Here is a 10,923-nt window from a genome sequence, read left to right on the forward strand (position 1 = left end):
AGAGAGGACTCTGTGTTTTGGTTCCAGTGATTGTACAATTTTCCCGATTTCTCCCGTGTAGCGGCACTGACAATATTTTCCGACAATCACGGCGCGCTGATTGCTCCAGAAGTACAGCAGATGTTTTGATTTAATAGTTGGCCCTCCCCGCGGCCGGCACACACACGGCATCATTTGGGGGGATGATTCAGGTAATGAAGAAGGACTGGAATCCCCCGGAATTATGGGGGAGGGGGTCCAACATTATTTACTTGTTTCTGATGACTCCGCAATATTCCACCATTTACAGAAACATCGGAAAGGAAACTTTGTAACGAGAAAGAGATGATCCCGGAATCTCCGGACCCAACGTGGAAACTTTCTTTTTTTTCTTTCTTTGTAGTTTGAGTGGAGAGATGGGAGGCGCGGCCCGTTCTTTTACCATGATCTGGGTGTAAGGGGGACTCTGATAGGGACCCAAATGTAAGGGGGGCGTTGATGGAGACCCAGATGTAAGGGGGACATTGATGGAGACCTGGATGTTAGGAGGACTCTGACGAGGACTTGGATGTAAAGGTGACTCTGATGGGGACCCAGATGTAAGGGGACTCTAATGGGTAATGGGGACTCTGATTGGGACCCCGGATGTAAGGGGGACTCTGATGGGGACCCAAATGTAAAATGGGACTCTGACAGGAACCTGGATGTAAGGGGGGTCTGATAGGGACCCAGATGTAAAGGGGACTCTGGTGGGGACCCAGATGTAAGGAGGGGGGTCTGATAGGGACCAAGATGTAAGGGGGACTCTGATGGGGATCTGGATGAAAAGGGGACTCTGATGGGGACCCAGATGTAAGGGGGACGTTGATGGAAACCTGGATGTTAGGGGGACTCTGATGGGGATCTGGATAAAAAGGGGACTCTGATGGGGACCCAGATGTAAGGGGGACGTTGATGGAAACCTGGATGTTAGGAGGACTCTGACGAGGACCTGGATGTAAAGGGGACTCTGATGGGGACCCATATGTAAGGGGACTCTAATGGATAAAGGGGACCCGGATGTATAAGGGACTCTGATTGGGACCCCGGATGTAAGGGGGACTCTGATGGGTAACCGAATGTAAGGGGGACTCTGATGGGGACCCGAATGTAAAGGGGACTCTGAAGGGGATCTGGATATAAGAGGGACTCTGATGGGGACCTGGATGTAAAGGGGATTCTGATGGGGATCTGGATGAAAAGGGGACTCTGATGGGGACCCAGATGTAAGGGGGACATTGATGGGGACCTGGATGTATGGGGGACTCTGACAAAGACATGGAATAAGGGACACTCTGATAGGGACTCTCATGCGGACCCAGATGTAAAGGGGACTATGATGGGGACCCCGAGGTAAGGGGGGACTATGATGGGGATCTGGGTGTAAGGGGGACTCTGATGGGGACCCAGATGTAAGGGGGACGTTGATGGGGACCTGGATGTAAGGGGGGTCTTATAGGGACCAAGATTCAAGGGGGACCCATTATTTTATACAACTGATTTTTTTTTCCCCAACCCACAAATATTTGTAAAATTGACAAGATGGCCCCTGCACTCAGAAAAAGTTTGGAGACCCCTGGTCTGATCTAGACGGATTTGCAATAGATATTCCAGACAGATATAAAACAAGTTCACCTTGGAATATTGTATCGTAGAACGGGAAGAAGAATTAATACAGAGAGAAAGTATAAAATATTACAAGATAAAATATAAAAACATAAATATAAAGATTATCATTATTTAGTCCATTGTCACAAACACAGGCATCCAGATAGATCAGCTTCATGTAAAAGTTGTCGCCTACCTTTGGCAGAGTCGGTATGGGGGATCCTGATTGGTCACTTTAAAACTGAGAATCTGGAGATTTCTCCCTGCAAAATAATAGATCAAAAGTGCAATAGAGACCTTATAATTTATTGGGCTGTTTATATCAATATTACATCGGTCATGAAAATACCTGCATGTCATAGGAATATCAGACACGCCAAGGTTTGCTCAGGTCATTTTTAATCACTTCAGCCCCCCGGACCATTTGGCTGGCCAAAGACCGGGGCCATTTTTTGCGATTCGGCACTGCGTCGCTTTAACTGACAATTGCGCGGTCGTGCGACGTGGCTCCCAAACAAAATTGGCGTCCTTTTTTTTCCCCCCCACAAACAGAGCTTTCTTTTGGTGGTATTTGATCACCTCTGCGGTTTTTATTTTTTGCACTATAAACAAAAATAGAGGGGTAGATTCACATACGGGCGTGCATAGTTACGGCGGCGCAGCGTTTCGTATTTACGCTACGCCGCCGTAACTTACAGGAGCAAATGCTGTATTCACAAAGCACTTGCTCCGTAAGTCACGGCGGCGTAGCGTAAAAGGGGCTGGCGTAAGCGCGCGTAATTCAAATGTGGAAGGGGGGCGTGTTTTATTTACATTTATGATGACCTGACGTGATTGACGTTTTGTACGGACGGCGCATGCGCCGTCCATGTACATATCCCAGTGTGCATTGCTTCCAAGTACGGCGCAACGACGTATTGGTTTCGACGTGAACGTAAATTACGTCCAGCCCTATTCACGAATGACTTACGCAAAAAATTTAAATTTCGAAGTGGGAACGACGTCCATAATTAACATTGGCTGCGCCTCCTAATAGCAGGAGCAACGTTACGCCGAAAAAGCCTTAACGCTAACGACGTAAAAAACGAACGCCGGGCGCACGTATGTTTGTAAATCGGCGTATCTAGGAAATTAGCATATTCTACGCCGACAACAACGGAAGCGCCCCTAGCGGCCAAAGTTATATTGCACACAATTCTACGCCGCCGCCGCAATCAAGTTACGTCGGTGGAGGAAGCCTATTTTTTCAGCGTAACTGCCTTTGAGAATCGGCGTAACGCTACGCGGGCGCGGAATTCAAATTACGGCGGCGTATCTGGAGATAAAAGGTATGTGAATCTACCCCAGAGCGACAATTTTGGGGGGAAAAAAGCTATATTTTTAACTTTTTGCTATAATAAATATCCCCCCAAAAATATATAAAAAAAACATGTTTTTCCTCAGTTTAGGCCGATACGTATTCTTCTACATATTTCTGGTAAAAAAATATTTCTGGTAAAAAAATAATTTAAAAAAAAAACGCAATAAGCGTTTATTAACTGGTTTGTGTAAAAGTTATAGCGTTTACAAAATAGGAGATCGTTTTATGACATTTTTTTTTTTTTACTAGTAATGGCAGCGATCAGCGATTTTTATCATGACTGCGACATCATGGCGGACACATCGGACAATTTTAAAACCATTTTTGGACCATTGTAATTTTTACAGCGATCAGTGCTATAAAAATCCACTGATTACTGTAAAAATGACACTGACAGTGAAGGGGTTAACCTGTAGGGGGCGCTGAAGGGGTTAAGTGTGACCTAGGGAGTGCTTCTAACTGTTAGGGGGCGTGGCTTGCCATGACACGTCACTGATCGCTGTTCCCAATGACAGGGAACAGACAATCAGTGACATGTCACTAGGAAGAAGGGGGAGATGTTGTGTATACACTGACATCTCCCCGTTCTTCAGCTCCGTGACGCGATTGCAACATTGTAACTTTGTAGAGTCACAAGGTGAGAGGCTGCAACATTGTAACTTTGTAGAGTCACAAGGTGAGAGGCTGCAACATTGTAACTTTGTAGAGAGTCACAAGGTGAGAGACTGCAACATTGTAACTTTGTAGAGAGTCACAAGGTGAGAGGCTGCAACATTGTAACTTTGTAGAGTCACAAGGTGAGAGGCTGCAACATTGTAACTTTGTAGAGAGTCACAAGGTGAGAGGCTGCAACATTGTAACTTTGTAGAGTGACAAGGTGAGAGGCTGCAACATTGTAACTTTGTAGAGTCACAAGGTGAGAGGCTGCAACATTGTAACTTTGTAGAGTCACAAGGTGAGAGGCGGCAACATTGTAACTTTGTAGAGTCACAAGGTGAGAGGCTGCAACATTGTAACTTTGTAGAGTCACAAGGTGAGAGGCGGCAACATTGTAACTTTGTAGAGTCACAAGGTGAGAGGCTGCAACATTGTAACTTTGTAGAGAGTCACAAGGTGAGAGGCGGCAACATTGTAACTTTGTAGAGTCACAAGGTGAGAGGCTGCAACATTGTAACTTTGTAGAGTCACAAGGGGAGAGGCTGCAACATTGTAACAAGTCACAAGGTGAGAGGCTGCAACATTGTAACTTTGTAGAGTCACAAGGTGAGAGGCGGCAACATTGTAACTTTGTAGAGTCACAAGGCGAGAGGCTGCAACATTGTAACTTTGTAGAGTCACAAGGTGAGAGGCTACAACATTGTAACTTTGTAGAGTCACAAGGTGAGAGGCTGCAACATTGTAACTTTGTAGAGTCACAAGGAGAGAGGCTGCAACATTGTAACTTTGTAGAGAGTCACAAGGTGAGAGGCTGCAACATTGTAACTTTGTAGAGTCACAAGGTGAGAGGCTGCAACATTGTAACTTTGTAGGGAGTCACAAGGTGAGAGGCTGCAACATTGTAACTTTGTAGAGAGTCACAAGGTGAGAGGCTGCAACATTGTAACTTTGTAGAGTCACAAGGTGAGAGGCTGCAACATTGTAACTTTGTAGAGTCACAAGGTGAGAGGCTGCAACATTGTAACTTTGTAGAGTCACAAGGTGAGAGGCTGCAACATTGTAACTTTGTAGGGAGTCACAAGGTGAGAGGCTGCAACATTGTAACTTTGTAGAGTCACAAGGTGAGAGGCTGCAACATTGTAACTTTGTAGAGTCACAAGGTGAGAGGCTGCAACATTGTAACTTTGTAGAGTCACAAGGTGAGAGGCTACAGCATTGTAACTTTGTAGAGTCACAAGGTGAGAGGCTGCAACATTGTAACTTTGTAGAGTCACAAGGTGAGAGGCTGCAACATTGTAACTTTGTAGAGTCACAAGGTGAGAGGCTGCAACATTGTAACTTTGTAGAGTCACAAGGTGAGAGGCTGCAACATTGTAACTTTGTAGAGAGTCACAAGGTGAGAGGCTGCAACATTGTAACTTTGTAGAGTCACAAGGTGAGAGGCTGCAACATTGTAACTTTGTAGAGTCACAAGGTGAGAGGCTGTAACATTGTAACTTTGTAGAGAGTCACAAGGTGAGAGGCTGCAACATTGTAACTTTGTAGAGAGTCACAAGGTGAGAGGCTGCAACATTGTAACTTTGTAGAGTGACAAGGTGAGAGGCTGCAACATTGTAACTTTGTAGAGTGACAAGGTGAGAGGCTGCAACATTGTAACTTTGTAGAGTCACAAGGTGAGAGGCTGCAACATTGTAACTTTGTAGAGTCACAAGGTGAGAGGCTGCAACATTGTAACTTTGTAGAGAGTCACAAGGTGAGAGGCTGCAACATTGTAACTTTGTAGAGAGTCACAAGGTGAGAGGCTGCAACATTGTAACTTTGTAGAGTGACAAGGTGAGAGGCTGCAACATTGTAACTTTGTAGAGTCACAAGGTGAGAGGCTGCAACATTGTAACTTTGTAGAGTCACAAGGTGAGAGGCTGCAACATTGTAACTTTGTAGAGTCACAAGGTGAGAGGCTGCAACATTGTAACTTTGTAGAGAGTCACAAGGTGAGAGGCTGCAACATTGTAACTTTGTAGAGAGTCACAAGGTGAGAGGCGGCAACATTGTAACTTTGTAGAGTCACAAGGTGAGAGGCGGCAACATTGTAACTTTGTAGAGTCACAAGGTGAGAGGCTGCAACATTGTAACTTTGTAGAGTCACAAGGTGAGAGGCTGCAACATTGTAACTTTGTAGAGTCACAAGGTGAGAGGCTGCAACATTGTAACTTTGTAGAGTCACAAGGTGAGAGGCGGCAACATTGTAACTTTGTAGAGTCACAAGGTGAGAGGCTGCAACATTGTAACTTTGTAGAGTCACAAGGTGAGAGGCTGCAACATTGTAACTTTGTAGAGTCACAAGGTGAGAGGCTGCAACATTGTAACTTTGTAGAGTCACAAGGTGAGAGGCTGCAACATTGTAACTTTGTAGAGTCACAAGGTGAGAGGCTGCAACATTGTAACTTTGTAGAGTCACAAGGTGAGAGGCTGCAACATTGTAACTTTGTAGAGAGTCACAAGGTGAGAGGCTGCAACATTGTAACTTTGTAGAGTCACAAGGTGAGAGGCTGCAACATTGTAACTTTGTAGAGTCACAAGGTGAGAGGCTGCAACATTGTAACTTTGTAGAGTCACAAGGTGAGAGGCTGCAACATTGTAACTTTGTAGAGTCACAAGGTGAGAGGCTGCAACATTGTAACTTTGTAGAGTCACAAGGTGAGAGGCTGCAACATTGTAACTTTGTAGAGTCACAAGGTGAGAGGCTGCAACATTGTAACTTTGTAGAGTCACAAGGTGAGAGGCTGCAACATTGTAACTTTGTAGAGTCACAAGGTGAGAGGCTGCAACATTGGAACTTTGTAGAGAGTCACAAGGTGAGAGGCTGCAACATTGTAACTTTGTAGAGTCACAAGGTGAGAGGCTGCAACATTGTAACTTTGTAGAGTCACAAGGTGAGAGGCTGCAACATTGTAACTTTGTAGAGTCACAAGGTGAGAGGCTGCAACATTGTAACTTTGTAGAGTCACAAGGTGAGAGGCTGCAACATTGTAACTTTGTAGAGTCACAAGGTGAGAGGCTGCAACATTGTAACTTTGTAGAGTCACAAGGTGAGAGGCTGCAACATTGTAACTTTGTAGAGTCACAAGGTGAGAGGCTGCAACATTGTAACTTTGTAGAGTCACAAGGTGAGAGGCTGCAACATTGTAACTTTGTAGAGAGTCACATTGTTAGAGGCTGCAGAAGGGACTGCTCTGTGTCGGACATTTGTGCCACCTGGATGTACATGATTGTGTGATCTCAGGAAGCAGATGGTCTTTCCCAGGTAAATGAGTGAAGTATGTTACTCCCATATATAATATTATGGTAAGATATTTGTTGAAATGAATGGTCTGGTGAAAGGATATCCCTGGGGGCTGGCAACATACAGTACAATAATCCTCACATTTAGGTCCCGCGTTCTGTACACAATGGAGCTGCGGGTCTCCGGGGTTCTTCTAATAAATACTCCCCCGACCTAACTGTCATTATTCTGACAAAGTCTCCCCCGGCGGCCTCCATGTTCATTGTGAGTCCAGACCAAAGGGAACAAGTCAAGTGTCACATCGGGACACAATTAGAGGAGCTGCAGAGTAAACATCACAAGGTTAAACGGGAACGCTAAATCATGGAAAGTGTTGAAGAGAACCGTCCAATCATCACTTGTGGGAGAAAAATCGCCCCGATCCTCCGAGGGGGAATTCAGAGATCAGCGCCATTTACACCGGAGTAATCACCGAGCGCTTTTATCTTCTACCACCGCCAATACCTGACTGCAATGCAGAACATAGGACTAGGCAAAGATCATATCATGTATTGGGGTGATACAGAGCGAGATCTATCTAATGGCTACAGTGATTACAGTGCCTTGAAAAAGTATTCATACCCCTTGAAATTTTCCACATTTTGTCATTTTGTTGCAACCAAAAACATAAAGGGCTAGATTCAGGTAGGGGCGCGCATAGTTACGGCGGCGCATCGTATCGTATTTACGCTACGCCGCCGCAACTTACAGGAGCAAGTGCAGTATTCACAAAGCACTTGCTCCATAAGTTGTGGCGGCGTAGCGTAAATGGGGCCGGCGTAAGCGCGAGTAATTCAAATGTGGAAGGGGGGGCGTGTTTGATGTTAATCTATGATGACCTGACGTGATTAACGTTTTGTACGAACGGCGCATGCGCCGTCCGTGTACATATCCCAGTGTGCATTGCTCCCAAGTATGCCGCAACGACGTATTGGTTTCGACGTGAACGTAAATTACGTCCAGCCCTATTCGCGAACGACTTACGCAAACAACGTAAAAAATTCAAATTTCGAAGCGGGAACGACGTCCATACTTAACATTGGCTGCGCCTCCTAATAGCAGGAGTAACCTAACGCCGAAAAAGCCTAACGTAAACGACGTAAAAAAATTGCGCTGGGCGTACGTACGTTTGTGAATTGGCGTATCTAGGTCATTTGCATATTCTACGCCGAAAACAACGGAAGCGCCCCTAGCGGCCAGCGTAAAAATGCACACAATTATATGCCGCCGCATTCAAGTTACGTCGACATATCTGCCTTGGAGAATCTGCGTAAAGATACGCCGGCGCAGATTTGAAATTACGGCGGCGTGTCTGGAGATACGCCGCCGTAACTGCTACCTGAATCTAGCCCAATGTATTTTATTAGGATTTGTATTCAGCCCCCTTTACTCTGATACCCCTAACTAACATCTAGAGGAACCAATTGCCTTCAGAAGTCACCTAATTAGTAAATAGAGCCCACCTGTGTGTCATGTAATCTCAGTATAAATACAGCTGTTCTGTGAAGCCCTCAGAGGTTTGTTTTAGAGAATCTGAGTAAACAAACAGCATCATGAAGGCCAAGGAACACACCAGACAGGTCAGGGATAAAGTTGTGGAGACGTATAAAGCAGGGTTATGTTATAAAAAAAAAATCTCCCAAGCTTTGAAGATCTCACGGAGCTTCTGTTCAATCCATCATCCGAAAATGGAAAGAGTATGGCACGACTGCAAACCTACCAAGACACGGCCGTCCACCTAAACTGACCGGGCCGGGCAAGGAGAGCATTCATCAGAGAAGCAGCCAAGAGGTCCATGGTAACTCCGGAGGAGCTGCAGAGATCCACAGCCCAGGGGGGAGAATCTGTCTACAGGACAACTATTAGTGGTCTCTCCACAAATCTGCCCTTTATGGAATAGTGACAAGAAGAAAGACATTGGAGAAAGAAAGACATAAGAAGTCCTGTTTGCAGTTTGTGAGAAGCCATGTGGGGGAGGGGACACAGCAAACATGTGGGGGAGGGGACTCAGCAAACATGTGGGGGAGGGGGACACAGCAAACATGTGGGGGGAGGGGACACAGCAAACATGTGGAAGAAGGTGCTCTGGTCACATGACACCAAAATTCAGCAAAAAACGCTGTGTGTGGGGAAACTAACACTACACATCACCCTGATCACACCATCCCCACCGTGAAACATGGTGGTGGCAGCATCATGTGGTGGGGATGGTTTTCTTCAGCAGGGACAGGGAAGCTGGTCAGAGTTGATGGGAAGATGGATGGAGACAAATACAGGACAATCTTAGAAGAAAACCTGTTAGAGTCGGCAAAAGACTTGAGACCGGGGCGGAGGTTCACCTTCCAGCAGGACAACGACCCTAAAGTACAGCCAGAGCTACAATGGAATGGTTTACATCAAAGCCGATTCATGTGTTAGAATGGCCCAGTCACAGTCCAGACCTAAATCCCATTGAGAATCTGTGGCAAGACTTGAAAATTGCTGATCACAGACGCTCTCCATCCAATCTGACAGAGACAGAGATATTTTACAAAGAAGAAGAATGGGCAGAAATGTCCCTCTCTAGATGTGCAAAGCTGGTAGAGACACCCCCAAAAAGACTTGTAATTGCAGCAAAACCCGCCATTTTCCTCAACCTCCTCCTGAGATGACCCAGGCTGCTGGGGAGGGTGGGGGGCAGATACTGACTCAGACATGACAGATCCTGAGGCAGGGGTAAAACTGGGGGCACCATGTGACGCCACCTTCTTGTCCCCCATCAATACTGTCGTTGTTGCTCTGGCATCCACCCTCTGGCTGGTACTGGCACAGGCATTTTCATTCATCTGTTGCAATCTCTCCTCATTCTCACACTTTTCTCTGAACACATCACTGCTCTCCTTCAGAGAGGCATCCAACTTCTCCTGCTTTTTCAATGCCTCTTCCAAAGACTTCAACTTGGAGACTTCCCTCTTACTTTTTCCAGACTTACTGTGCAGGGATTTATTTTTCCTGAGATCTTCTTTCATGACAGCAAGTTTCTGTTCCTCCTTAGAAATGCGGCAAAGTCTGTTCACCGCTCTATCCTAGGAAGACTGGTGAGGACTCCTCTTGCATAGGGACAGGCCCAGGATCTATTGCCGCTTGAGCACAAGGAGTAGGCCTCTGTGCCTCTGGAGAGCCTCCACCTTCATCTCCCCCACCCACTGCATGGTGGTTGGGGGAGAAGCCTGCAGGACAGGCCCAGGCTTGATGTTTCCTCCAACTGAGACCAAAGCAGAGCCAACAGCACCTTTGGTGGAGAAGCTCCTCTGGTGCAGAGACTGATGTGACTGGCTCAGTGATCTCTGTACAGCACTGCAGTATATGTCAGAGCTATATCAATTTATAATAATAATAATAATAATAATAATAATAATAATAATAGTGTGTGACTGTGGGGGGGACATTAGAGTGTAAGCTCCTTTGGTGCAGAGACTGATGTGACTGGCTCAGTGTTCTCTGTACAGCACTGCAGTATATGTCAGAGCTATATAAATATATAATAGAGTGTGACTGTGGGGGGACATTAGAGTGTAAGCTCTGATGCAGAGACTGATTTAACTGGCTCAGTGTTCTCTGCACAGCGCTGTGGTATATGTCAGAGCTATATACTGTATTTATCGGGGTATACCGCGCGCCGGCGTATAACGCGCACCCCAAGCTTAGAAAGGTAATAGAGGAAAAAAAAGAAAACTTACATTTTTGCCCTGCGTCCATCGGCGGCCTTGTCCGGCGTCCGTCTGCGGCCTTGCGCGGGGTCCGTCCAGCCTTGTGGGTGTCCGTCTGCGGCTTCCTTGCACGGGGTCCGTCTGCGGCTTTGGAGGTGTCCGTCTGTGGCCTCCATCCAGGTGTCCGTCTGCGGCTTTGGAGGTGTCCGTCTCCGTCCAGCGTGTCAGGTGTTCGTTTTTGGATTTTGCGCGAGCCGAGAGGAGCCGGA

Source organism: Rana temporaria, chromosome 12 (genome assembly GCF_905171775.1).
Source record: "Rana temporaria chromosome 12, aRanTem1.1, whole genome shotgun sequence".
Classification (NCBI taxonomy): domain Eukaryota; kingdom Metazoa; phylum Chordata; class Amphibia; order Anura; family Ranidae; genus Rana; species Rana temporaria.